Below are 14,791 nucleotides of genomic sequence, written 5' to 3' on the forward strand. Positions count from 1 at the left end.
ATCTATAAAGTAAATTTTTCAACGATAGTAACTCAGAAATATAGTGGTAAGCTTTATTTATTGTAAATTAACCTTTAAATGCTCACAGCACAGAGTAAATTTTATTTTTCGGAAGTAATATTCCCAATAATTTCAAAATCGAATAATTTTTGAAATATCGATCTTATTACTAGAGTAAGTAAAGGGGGTATTGGCGTGTATGTGGAAGTAAGAAACAAGCTTAATCCCATCGAGAATCGAATTAGTTGACCGCCCGCAGTTTTTGCTACTCAACACAATGGGTCCGGAGCGTGTTCGGACGAAATTACCCTCTTGGCTGTCTAGTTTTTGTTTTCAATTTGCAATTTGTTTTCTAGTAGATATAATAAAAATAAATAAAGAAGAAACTCAACCGTTCTACTGCTGAGTGGAAATCAATTAAAAATCCTACTTTGATTTTATTGGTCTAATTCACGACTCGTCGATTTCGCATATAAACTTTTTAAATAACTAGCTGACTCGGCGAACTTTGATCCGCCTTAATGGCAATAAATAAGCAGACTTTTTTTTAATTTCGAACGGGATAAAAAGTATCCTATGTCCTTCTCCTGGCTTTAAACTACCTCCCTGACAATTTTCAGCTAAATCGGTTCAGCCGTTCTTGAGTTATAAGTGGTGTAACTAACACGACTTTCTTTTATATAATACTAGCTGACCCGGCGAACTTTGTTCCGCCTTAATGGCAATAAATAAGCAGACTTTTTTTTTAAATTTCGAACGGGTTAAAAAGTATCCTATGTCCTTCTCCTGGCTCTAAAGTACCTCCCTGACAATTTTCAGCTAAATCGGTTCAGCCGTTCTTGAGTTATAAGTGGTGTAACTAACACGACTTTCTTTTATATATATAGATAGTATAGATTGGCATAAAACACGTGTTTGTATTCTGACTGTCATTATAATTTATTAAATTTTATCATCAATTATACATAGGATGTCCATGGTTGGCCAACAAGGCCTGGCCCCTAGACTTTCAAGGCGACTAGGTGTTGGCGATTACCTCAATTTAAAATGAAAACGGCTTGCCATTTTCTAGCTGAAACTATAAACGTAAGTTTACAAACGTCTAAAACTTTACAACACACAAATAAAACAGAATATCCGCTTCAATTAACAAAGTAATCCCTTTGTAATCTCGCCCCGCAGTTTGTAGGATTTGCCTGTACTTTATGTGACGGCCGATAATAACTGTCAAAACCTAACGCGATAAAATGCCGACTGAAATGACGCCCTCTGATGACGGCGTGTTGAAAATTTGGGCCAGTTTGCTACTGAAAGCGGTGCCGAAGCTATCAAATTATATAGAGGTCTATAATGTGTGACATTTTAAAAAATGGAGCTCCAATTCCCAAAAATTGTTCTCAATCTTAAAATGTTAAATTAAATGTTTAGTTCAGTAACATTATTTTAGCAATTCCATGCTCAAACAATATGCTTCTAAAACACTGTTGAATGGCATCAATTTTATTTATGAAAAACTAGCTTTCCGCCCGCGGCTTCGCCCGCGTGGAATTTTGTCTGTCACAGAAAAACTTTATCGCGCGCGTCCCTGTTTCAAAAACCGGGATAAAAACTATCCTATGTTCTTTCCCGGGACTCAAACTATCTCTATGCCAAATTTCATCAAAATCGGTTGCGAGGTTTAAGCGGGAAAGCGTAACAGACAGACAGACAGACAGACAGACTGACTTTCGCATTTATAATATTAGTTGGGATTTATTACACAAAAAATCTACTTTGGTCTTTATTAAAATTTCTTAGACATTAGAATCGCTTTTCAAACTAAATTTTAAATAAACAACTTGAAAAAATCGAACTGCCTGAGGCGGGAATCGAACTCACGACCTTTCGGACCAGATAATCTACTAAGTCATTGTAAATTCTACTAATACGAGTAAATTAGACTACGATCGACGAACTATCATTTTTTTTATTTAAACGTTGACTAAACTAGACATAATTATGTTACCAGTATCGCTCCATTTGGACAACTGCCCTATTCTCGGGTAAAAGAGACCCCATCTGCTCCGAAGGGTTAAACTGTAATGTGGCTATTGCGAATAATGAGGAGAGTTTAAAAGAAATTTACCGTCCCCGGGGTGCTTTCGTCACGTCGCGTTGTTTAGGGTTAAGAATTGTTCATCTTGCGGTAAATGGGGTGGTAGGTAAAAATTAAAAATTACCCTGTACCCCCTGAGGTATTTTTAAACAGAATATTTACATTTTTAAACAAGGTTTCGGGGTGAGGGTCTACGTATTTTTTTTTCCGTTTATTTGCTGAAATAATTGTTAATTTTTTCCTTATTACTAACTAACATACTTAAGGCTTGGTATTTCTGCTAAAGTAGGTATTTCACGCTGTCAAAATCTGCGCGCGCAATACTTCGCCGAAGACAGCGCGCCAAAGAGCTCTCCCAGCTACACAGTATAAAAATACCAGTTGGTTAGGTTAGGTTGACTTCCTTCCGTTCAGGCGTCACACTCACAACACTTTCTAATACAAATCGTATCCAAGTGATACAAATTAAAACACCTTTCAGAATTTTTGGGAATATATTTTAAAATCGATTAAATATAANTGAAAACCTCATTTTCGCCATTTTCTCTGCTACCCGGCCTTAACAAACGACTTTGTGAAAATTATTTTTCATTTATTCGTTTTAACAGAAATCGATGTACCTAATTACTTTTATGAACACATATGTGTCAAGTAGAGCTTATAGTTGTATGTTTCACAACAATATGTTTTGTGATCACAGAAGCAACTACTTCTGTTATTAGGATCACGCTCGTATAATTGTTACAAATAAAATAACAATTAACAATGCAACTAGAAAATCTTTTTCATAGAGCATGGAAATATACATCCAGATCCTCTATTCTTTAAGTTAATGACCAGTAGGAGTTTAATTACAAATGGACCACATGGCCACCTTTTACAGCTGTCAAAATCGTTCCCATAATTACAGCAGGCAATCCCGTCTGCAAACCCAACATAATAACTCGAATCGTAAAATGTATGCCGACGTTAACTAATAAAGCAAAGACTTAACTATCTTGTTACTGGAGCACAATGGAAGTTGAAATAGTAGACCTAACCATACAAAGATGAAGAATGGTAGAGAAAATGATACGAAAATTGCGGCTTTCTCTAGATTTATCTTAATCAACTTAAATCAAAATACTTATTGTATTAGTGTGTAAGGCCCTTTTTAGGATTTTATACACATCCCAAATATAGCTTGCCCTACCACCATTACGGGACAACATATGGGCTGGTGTTGAGAAGAAGTGGCGGAAGAAACATAGTCACCTAAATGACATAACTTAAAATATTTAGCTCACATTATTTCAATACGTAAAATCCTACGTCACGTTCATAGTTTGGTAGAGATGTAAGAAACAAGACTTTTATTGATAAAATTATAAAATGCGATTAATGCTTTATTTATAAGCTTATTCTCAACACCAACACTTTTTCCTTTTAATTGAAATGTATGCAAACCTTCTGCCCCTTTTTACAGTATGTCCAGCCATAACTAGGGTTTATAATAAAGTTTATTGTAATGTTTTATGATCAATCTTGTAACGGATTACTTCGGTTATGGCGGAGGATTTAGCGAACGTTACTATGCCCGTAACACGATTAGAGTTAAACAAGCGGACATAGTTTCATTGTTCAGAGATATTAAAACGAAAATCTTCATTATTTCAGCTAATGGCAGATCACTGCTGAACATAAGCTTCCAATGTTTCAAACTAACTACAAAAAACTCATAAAACTCATTTATTTTATGCAAATAGGCTTTTAAAAAGCATTATTACACGTCCCAGTATTAACCCTACCACTGCTTCGGGACAATAAATAGGCCAGTGCTGAGAAGAAGCAGCGCAAGAAACTCAGTCACTATTGTCCCGCAATTACAATACAATTCCCGCTTTTTTTCATGTATACTACGCTTTTATCATTCTAAGCAGGGCAGTCCTGTAGGCCTAAGATGCGCGCCGTGATAACTTTTATCGACGTCAAAAAGTATGGCCAAAATCGATAAAATGGCGTGATAACCGCTTATCGCGGCGCGCATCTTAGGCCTACTGGAAAGCTGTCCTCTTGAGGTCAATGTTTCTTGACTGCAATCTAGTCGATACTATGATGTATTTCACCATTCCTTTATGAGCAGTTGAGCACCCGCTCAAGTAGCATCTGATAAGTAGACTCCAAAAATATATTTATTCATGTTTCAGTTAATCATGTTTCATTTAAAATAACAAGTTGTAGGTACCTATCATGAAGAAATAATTGAGTAAGCTGTCAAACATCAGCTATCGTAATGGAAAAAGCCGTTATGAGATTCGAAGAGGACTCTTCGGATATGAGGTTCGCGTTAAAACTCTGCGGGGAATCAAAATCTCGTAAAAGAGCTAAGTTTTCAAGTAGTTACCATTTCAAGGAAGTGTTATGCGGTCTGGGATAGGAAAACGAATATTATTCTATAAGGTGAGCTGCTTCTAACTTCAGGTTTGATATTAGACAGAAGAAATAATAGTGGAGAGTTTAGATTCATAAATCCATACTCTTAACTAACTTCTGCTTAGAAAGATTAACAGCCATTGCAGATTAACAGCTTGACTTTCATTCGTTCGTTTCAGCCAAAATGACGCCCCCTGCCTGATAAAGGCCTCCCCCAAAAATTTCCATAACGACAGGTCCTGCGCCGTTCGCATCCAAGCACCACCCGCGACCTTCACCAAATCGTCGGTCCACTTAGTGTAGAGCCTGCTCACACTACGTCTTCCTGCCAGACTTTCATTGAATATACAGAAATACTGATAGTTCCTTCCTACTTTAATCAAATGACTACCTATTTACTTAGCTGACCTATCTCCATAGCAGGATTATTGCATTTTATCCAAGGGCTTTCCCTTGGATTAACATTAATTATTAACTAAATTCTACTTCAAAGCTCTAACTTTTTAGAGCTTTGAAGTAGAATTTAGTTAATTCATATTAAATTTAAACCTTACAGCATCAAGATATCGATATACCTACTCTATCTCCAAGCCATAATGTACATAATGTCGCAATTTGAACGGCGATGCAATCTTGCCCGTGTTTGATCTGCACCGCCGCGGGCGCAATCGGCTAAGTGCTGGCTGTAAACATGCTTGCAGGTGTGTGCAGTAATTTGAGGGTTCGGGATTTGGTGGTCGAAGTATACGAGATACGTACCTAGTAGAATAGAGTTATGCTGTGAAATGTACGAGGTGAAATGTACGAGGTGAAACAAGTGGATTAACCTGGATTGTGCGAACTCAGTGCGTATATTCTGTAGTATACGAACTGATAAATTAAGTCATATAATAGAGTTAACATAATTGCAAGTCCTGTTTAGGTAATCTAAATTGTTTTTTTTTATTCGTACTTAATTGAATATATCGTTGAATTTGAATATTTTGACGAATCTATAGGTTGAAATATTCTTGAGTAATTCATTATGACTTGAATGTTGTCTCGTAGATACCCCAGGTTATACGGCAACCTTGATTATGCTATAGACATCTCGTTTTTCTGAGTCCATCCCACTGATGCTGAGTGTTTCGTTCTTAGTAGCAATTATTGTGTAACTTTCAGAAAAGTAAAGTAAGTCTATGGTGAAAGCTATTGCTCAGTTTTTTCTTATTCATTGCTCGCTTGACATATAAAAAGATGATACACCAAGTGGTAGCAGCAAAAGTATATTTTAAAGACTATTCAAACATTTGCGAACCATCAAAACTTAGAATCCGCGTAATAAAATCAAAATTTTACAGGCCCCGTCAAAAAAGCGATTAAACTTATTCACGTGTGTTAAACGACACATAAAACCGGTAACGCGCTAAACAGTTATGAGGTTATAAAACTGTTACCGAACTGTACGGTTTTTACCGTGACCGTTATTGCCACTAACCGTTTACGGTTAAATTTAACTGTGACACGTGACTGTTTTTTGAGATAGCCGAAGCCAAAGTCACGTTTCCGACGTAACTCTTTATTAGCTTGGTTTTGGTAAAGTCCTGTTTTATTATGATATTATGAACCTCGTTAAGGCTGTATCAACTTGATGCAATATTCCTTACAATCGATTCCCGTTCAAGTAAACGATCTTTAATAATTTACTTGCGTTAGTGTCGACGATTCGTGGTGTAGAGCCCCGTAGCTCAAGAAAATATTTATATTTCCTTACCATGACTATTTCTTTTAGTGACACTTAAATAGGTACAATGATACGCTTTAGGTACAGCCAAATAAATAAAAAAAGAAAGAAAAATTATTTCTTTGACAACTAAAAAGTACAAAAACAAATAGTAAGCGATAATAAGTTAGCTTTTCTCGAAATTTATGGTCGCGAGGAAAAACTAGTAGAGTCCCCTTAACCCCTCGTACTAAGCTAAATATGCTTGTTACGAGTGGACTCACCACAATAGCCGAGCGGCGGCGGAGTTCGAACCCGCGTTCCTTATTTGGAAATACAGAAATACTGTAATAGTACAGAATAATAATTGACCAATTTAATGAGTTATTTTACTCATTAAATTGGTCAATTATTATTCTGTACTATGACTCCGTCAATGTTATCGCATTAAACCCCATTTAGTATCGAAAAATACTCTTTCGGCATTCGATATTGATATTTGCAGTCGATTCGTTATGTTTGTCTCCGAATTATCAACGTTTGGTCGAGGTTTTTGGATGGAATATGCGTCAGATAACAAGCGATTTGAAACCTTATTTCAAAGGTGATAAAGGGGTTTGGTAGTGTCTCGATATGCTAGTCGTATTATTGAATAATTCGCTTTGACAAGCGTCCATATTTGTTAACCCTTCAGAAGTATTTGTATGTCCAATTAATGTTTATGTAGAAGTTTGTGTCTGTTTGGTAAAATAATAGTCTGATATTATTTTAAATTAAAATGATTAGCTATGCTTGGTTTCAAGCAGAAAATTTTGTCCCTACTGGCAATCGAACCCCGGGCTTTTAGATTGGCTCTAAAGCAAGTGGGCATACCATTAGACCACAGAGACGGATAAATATAACAAAATAGTTGTTGCAATGATAATGTGTCAATTAAGTTTGTATGTTAACCTACAAGTAAAACAGGAGCTACTATTTATTTCCTCCTTTTTATTTCACCCACGTATTAAACCACTAAATCATGTGACAAAGGCTCGATTCTAACCACTAGCCGATACAAATAACAAACATTAGTTCGGCCAAAATACTGCGCACTGTGCGCCGCACAAAGGCGCCAGCAGACTGTGAAATGTCCCAGTATTTGTCAGCCAGTCACCACTGTGCACTTAGCAGCGGTGCATGCGATGACAATGCTAAACTGCGAACTCTTTCCTGAGTTCTGCAGTTACATAATATGATGCCATTTTTAAACCACCTCTATGTACAGTCGACAACACACCAGGCTAGTTCTAAGTCGGGATAAAGTTTTTACCCGAAGCACGGATCAACTAAAAAAATTGAATTAAATATGGTCGATCACCCGTTCATTACCAACGCAATTTAATCTTAATATGCTTAACTTTGGAGTCTTCACAATAGCGCTGCTGCCACTGAGCTACAAAACATTTCTCTCACCTCACTTTCTTGGTAGGTATTTAGTCATTAAGCCTATTAGCCGGAGTCCTATAAGGGGTTTGAAAGCATCTGACTACAAAGTTGGCTACTTCGTCCACCCGCACAATGCCTACGTATTGAAGTATGCTCTGAACTATCCCACAGCTGGGATGAGATTTGCAGTGAGACTTTTTATACTCTACTTTTAAATATAATGCCACATAAACTCGATATTATCAATATGAGACTGGCTTCAATATAAATCCGAAAGAAATCCTAAGATATAAAACACGCAAGTCGACATAGCACACGGCGCCCATTTATCACGAACGGTCGGTGGCCATCAAATAATGTCTGCGCTACATTTCTCATCGCGACTGTACCGGTGGAACGCTAGTGATTTGTGGATCTGATCTACTATGTACAGGTTTCGCCTTCACGGTTCAAAAATGTTGAAAGCAATTTGATGTGTGATATAGGAAAATAAATAATGATTTGATTGGACATCTTAAAACATTAGTTTAGGGTCATTAGACCCTGTGGCGACAGACAGAGGGTTGGCCTTTCAAAAAAATGAATATTTCCAAACTATTTTAAGTAAAAGACAAACTCTGTCACAACAGATTCTTTTAAAGATTACCTTAATTTAGGGCGTTAGTAAGCTTAGAGCGTAAAAACACTACAGTTACAGTTTCACCGAAGTTTTCCATAAGTCAAGAACTAGCGCAGTCGCTCAATTTAAAAAGTCGCGGATTAAAGTTCCATCTGAAACAGTTGATATTCCAAATGTAAAATCACGTCACAAAGTTTTTTTACAAGTAAGTAGTTGTATTTTTAAATATTTTTAATAATAATAAATAAATAAATAAATATCCTTGGAAATTTTACACTACGCTTCTAGTCCCAAACTAAGCAAAGCTTGTACTATGGGTACTAGACAACTTTTATTATGTATAAATAAATGTTTTATCAATGAACACGTGTACCTAAATTTAAAAAAACTCGCCAACAACATCATTACAGAAACACAGCCATCCATTTTCCGCAACGAAAAAAAGAACAAAATGAATCATCCGATCTCAATTCGATTCGCGAACACGTTTCCTCTAATGTTTTATTCAGACAACGCCGGTAAATAAGTTTAGTTTCGGACAAAATGCTCCCGCGCGACACAGATACTACAAAAATTACCAAATTAATTTTTTTCCTCTCAAAAAGTATTTTTTTCACACATAACCCTAAAGTACTTCACCATAAAGACCCAAATAAATTGAACGTTATTTTGCGAGAGGCAAAGATAAGTTGGTATCAGTGTTCTTCACAAGGGAAACTGGTCATCCGTCAAAGTCTGTTTTATTTATCGTTTTAGTTGAATTTTATCGGACTAATAGCGCGGCAGATAAATTTACGATTGGCAACGGAATAGCGGTGGAAAGGGTTAGTTGTGGGTACTTCTGTATCTGTAGGTAAGATGTGATATGCTACTTGCAAAGGTGTGTCGTATTTTTATTATATGTTTTTATGAAGAACAAGGCAGGTATTTGAAAACGAGCAGTGTAAGGTATTTTTTATTATTAATTTTTATTTTGAAACGAATATTAAGCTTGTGAAAGTTAAATCATTTACGCTATCAATACCTATCGACAGTGTGACATTAATTTTCGAAATCAATCCTATAGAGTCATTAATAAATAAATTAAAGTTTACCTCACTGGACGTAGCAAAGTGGTCGCAAACCGTCGGTCCTTATTTCTTCTTGCAATGTATGTCATGTAATGTTCATCTTTCTTTGACTGTAAATTTTAATTTCTGCTCTAATAAGTCACAGGAATAGTCCTAAAGATACCTATCAAAAGTACATAATCTCAGATTGCTAATAGAAGCATATTTCATATACAGAAGACTTATTAACCATCGGGCTCTCTAACAACAATGTATGGCCACTGTAGCAGTAATATGTAATGGTTACTATGACTTGTCGCCGCCTTTACAACTGGTAGTAATTATAAGCTATGCGTTGTAAGCAATTAGTGATTGATAAGACAGATTTATGTGTGAATGCGGCTATAAATCAACTAATGATTGAGAGTACGTAACACTTACAACTCTATTTTTAAAAACACACTTTATTTATTCTTCTTTTACAATGGAAATGCACTGGTGTCAGATTTTACGAGCCCCAATTGGCGGCTAACAAGGCTCTACATTGACTACAGGGTGTTAGGTAAATGGGTATATGAGCGGACACTAGCCCATGTTAACATGGGCATATAAATGGTATGGTGCAGTCAGAAAATTGATATCTTCATTTTAATTATTTTAAATGGGATTTTATATTTTTTTTTTGTATGAAAATTTACAAAATTCAAATGATGATATCAAATTTCTGACTTCACCATACCATTTATTTATATGCATATGTTAACATGGGCTAGTGTCGGCTCATATACCCATTAACCTAACGCCCCGTATACATACTATAGTCTCCAATGTAAAGCAATTACTCGAGAAAGTAATAAATAATTTAGAAGTAGGAAAGTGTTCTAACTTATTCTTACAACATTGTTTTTGTTTTAGCTGAAGAACAGCTGGAAAATGGCCTCAGGTGCTGCAAGGCCGGTGCTTCCTGCAACAAAAATATGTAAGTATTGCCTGTGAGCTCCTGTACATGATAACATAATTTGGCGCACTTAATTTTTTAAAGCAGCTACATCTGCAAAGTAATGTAATTCGTGTATTTTTAGTTCTTATTTTTCTTCTCAAAGCAAACTCTTAAATTAGCCTTGCGATACGATGCTCTCAGATTACCCTAACCAAATAACGCTTCATCTAACTTATGCTAAGTGAATCTGACTACAAAATATTTAAATTTACAAATCCAAACTAGAAGCGTATTTTTCGACGTGCATTAAGAAGTTTATTTATATCAAAGAAAACTGATGCTGAGAAACTCAGTTGAATGGAGTCAGAGATGTAAAAGGAACGTGTCATAAACAATATTAAAGCCAGAAAGTTCCAGGGCTCTGATATTAGCGTCGTAAGTTTGGCTACGGAACCCGACTTTTGCATTTGCTGAAGAAGCACGAAACTATAAAGTGGGGAGGCGTTAAGAAAGTTTTGATAGCTGGATTATTAGGGTTAATGATAGAGTTTGTTTGAGCTGTTTTAAGTCTCATTTTGTCAAGTTTATTTGATAAATGGTTGACAGACTAAATACTAAAAGTGGACTGAAGACAACATAAGATATTATGGACTCTAACTTTAACGTTTAAAAAAATGAACACACATTGTTAATTCTCGTACGAAGCAAGTCTATGTGTATAGTCATTAAAAAATATTTCATGAATGCCATTTATGATAACTACATAACATCTTTTCGTCCAAAATACCTCAATGCCTTAAGACGAAAGTCTATAATAAGTGTGTGTTACCAGTGATGGCATATGGCTCCGAATCGTGGCCTCTCATTGTAGGCCTCATAAAGAAGCTCAATATAATTATGACATAGCTCGCAGAATTGCTAAAATCAAGTGGCAGTGGGCGGGGCACATAGCTCGTAGAGACGATGGCCGTTGGGGCAGGAAAGTTCTCGAGTGGCGACCACTGGCTGGAAGACGTAGCGTGGGCAGGCCTCCTTCTAGGTGGACCGACGATCTGGTGAAGTTCGCGGGAAGAGCTTGGATGCGGGCAACGCAGGACCGTTCATTGTGGAAAATCTTAGGGGAGGCTTTTGTCCAGCAGTGGACGTCATTTGGCTGAAACGACAAAAAGCTCAAAGCTGAATATTGTGGCATGAAAAGGGTTATGCTTGGTATTTCTTTACAAGATCGAATCAGAAATAAGGAGATCAGTAAACAAACTAAAGTCGCTAAAATTTACCCTTAATCTTAGTATTTTCTAACTTAATCACTAAAGTTTCTTTAATTTTAAATAGCGATAACTCGTCCAATCTTCTCCCAGTTTTGTAGCTCCACGTCCGATATTGGAAGTTAGCATAAAATACGTGGCGAAAATAGCAAGATCGATTCCATGAAGTCACCTCGTGCATTGCTGTGCATATGATTTATGCATCGCAGTCGTGCAGTATGCAAATATGTGACAACTGAAATGCATGCGAGTTCTTGGAATATGCGGCATTTGGAGTGAGGTGTTCAAATTGGGGTGGTAATGTTGGGTGGGTTTCATTTTGAGTTGACTTTCATTTACATGTTTACCGTGATAATTAACTATACAGGGTGTTACTTTGCATCCTTGTCAGACATTTGGTTAAAAGAGAAAACTCGAGGACTAAAACGTTGCTGCTAATCCCAAAAGTTTAACACTATATTAATACCGAATACTATTAATACTAATATTTTATGTGGTTGAACTCAAGGGTTGTAGTAGAGTAGTGCTATTCAGAATATTAAATGCATTTAAGTACATATAGGTACAACTACATAGGACTATATATGCTGCCGAATGTTCTTACGAGAATGATAATCGATGCTTTTATTTACTAACCCCTATTTTTATTTATAATTAAACTGCCATAAACAATTCATTTTTTCCGTATCGTTTTGCGGCCAATTCCGGAACCGAACCTATTACTCACTTAACAACACTTTTTCCATGTTTTATTCAGTCGCGAAAAATTCTATGGAAACAAATAGTTCCCTATCGATTTGAAAATGCCAACATCATTTAGAAAACCAAAAATAAACCACAAAATAAACCTTATTGGGTTGTGATAAGGGTGGTGTGAAGGTATTGTGTGGGTGTTGCAAAGGGCAACTGGACTCGATCAATCAAAGTCAAAGTTATTTATTGTGCTGAACCCTTATTTGGTATGATATCATTTTATAGTGTGTAATCCTGCATAATGGATAATGATATCTTACAAGGAAAGTCTTTTACATTTAAGATTCGATACAATATTTGGCGGAACTTTTAATCATATTATTGCGTCAATAATTGAGGCGACAATAGCTCAACATTATCATCACACATTACCTATTAGTACTGGAAAGCGCAGCGTAGGACGTCCACCCACGAGGTGAACCGACGACCTCATAAAGGTAGCAACTAGCTACCATCCGGCCTATGTGGAAATCATTGAGGAACGCCTATGTTCAGCTGTGGACGTCATATGGCTGAAATGATGATGTCAGCAACTGGACTGTTGTAGTGGGTCTTCTTTTAACAAGCCCTATATTTACAATATGTTCACCTAGGTAGTAAGAAGGACGAATGATTTTACAAAAAAGGCATTATTGTCTGTTTTGTGTAGAAATTATTAATCTTTCTCTATAGCATAATAGAAACAACACACGAGCACCACCAACACTTTCCATTAGTCGTTGGCAGACTAGCCCTCGGCTATACCAAATATAAAAGAAGAATCGACAAATTACAGATCCGCCTTCGGTCACGAGCCAAACATTTGTTTTGTCCGGTGCGATTTCACGCTTCGCGAGCTGTTCTGATGAATTGACAGCTAATAGTATTTTTAATGAAAGTTAGTAAATATAAGTTCTGTGACTGAAAAATTACAAACTGAATGTCTTTTGTGTAAGTGATGTATGTCTATAGTGTTACCGAAGTTATACTTACACTGTATATTGGACTAGTTTGCCACGCCACGGTATTACGCCAAAGCTTCTGCAAAAAGTTTGAAAGGGTACCAAAATTCACAATTAATAAACTATTAATAAGAAAAAGAAATAATTGTTTCAAAATTATAACAAAATCTTTACTCTAAACATAAATTGTTTTATTGCAAAACCAAATTATACCCCGACAACGTGTTACTTAACCTTTATGTTTTTACGGTCATTACGCCAAGCTAAATTAACAATTTACTTTATTAAATTCAACATAGTCGTAGGTAAGTCTGTGTATTCATAATATTACGTTTTCCACGTATTTTCATTTAGTATCGTCATAGCGAAACCCAATAAAAGCAAGACAAGATCATAATACAGTTCCATAAAGACGATGCAATAAAATCTAAGGCGTGAAGCAATAAGAAAGACAATATTAATTACAATTCCATGGTGAACTATTTCTAAACCACCCACGACTCTATTCCCAAAACACAAGGTTACTTTTCGAACAATCAAGTCCAAGATAAAGATGTGTGGCGATGGTACCCATAGGGCAAGGGCGGAAGAACGCCTAATATATGGTGTTTTAGGTAATTAAATGTCACATAGATCAGAGATTAATGATGTGTTACGAGTGTCCCGGGTTTGATGCCCGGAGGCTTTTCCTGTTTGACAAAACATGTGGGAGGTGGAGGATAAACTAAGGTTGTGGGTAAAGGAAATTGATGGAAGTGACCTTATTTGTATTTGTAGTGAAGGTAATTCAATATGATAGAATTGCCTGGAACTTTAATTAATCCTACGAATGTTTTTGTTCGCCTTCGATACCGTTCTCCGATCGCATTCCTCAGCGATAGGTCTCTCCCAATACGCGCCCTTTCACTTTAATTCAATATTTATTGAAATTTTTGCACGTGTTAAAGAGGAAACTATTTTTAAACAAACCCGTTAGAATGAGTTCACTGCAAATAGTCCAGAAGCAAAGGGGTTTGAACCAGCGTTGCTCAGATTATAAATTAGTAGTTAGTCCGATACCGACATTATTGTTGCCTCTAATTAAATTTTATGTTTTTTAGGGCTAGGAGTGCGATAGTGAATTTTGAGACAGGCTGTAATTGAAGACTCTGAAAGAAGTTTGCTAAACTAGCAGCCGCCCGCGACTTCGTACGCGTGGACCCTGTTTAAATCCCTTAGGGGTAGAGTTTCGTAAAATGCGTTCTTAGCGGATGCTTTGCTTACACCCTATTAGAAACCTACCTGTAAAATTTCAAGTTTGTAGGTGTTTCTAAGATTTTATAATCGGTAAGTGGTATTTCGCATTTAAAATATAGATTTAAACATCAAAAGGGTAGTTCTAAGTAAACAGCATATCACGGGCACTTTAATTACTGACTTAAGTGCTTAGGTTCAGCATCGTTTATGGGACACGTAAGCGCTTTATGACGCTGCACTGAGACAATCATAACTTATTATTGTCTGCGGAATGGGAATGAACGGTGTATTGCTTGCTTTCGTGATATTAGTTTCTAGCGAACGTATAATTTGGTACCTAAACTTGCTGAA

The sequence above is a fragment of the Ostrinia furnacalis genome, unplaced genomic scaffold (genome assembly GCF_004193835.3).
Source record: "Ostrinia furnacalis isolate ACB-3 unplaced genomic scaffold, ASM419383v2 OfSCF7437, whole genome shotgun sequence".
Classification (NCBI taxonomy): domain Eukaryota; kingdom Metazoa; phylum Arthropoda; class Insecta; order Lepidoptera; family Crambidae; genus Ostrinia; species Ostrinia furnacalis.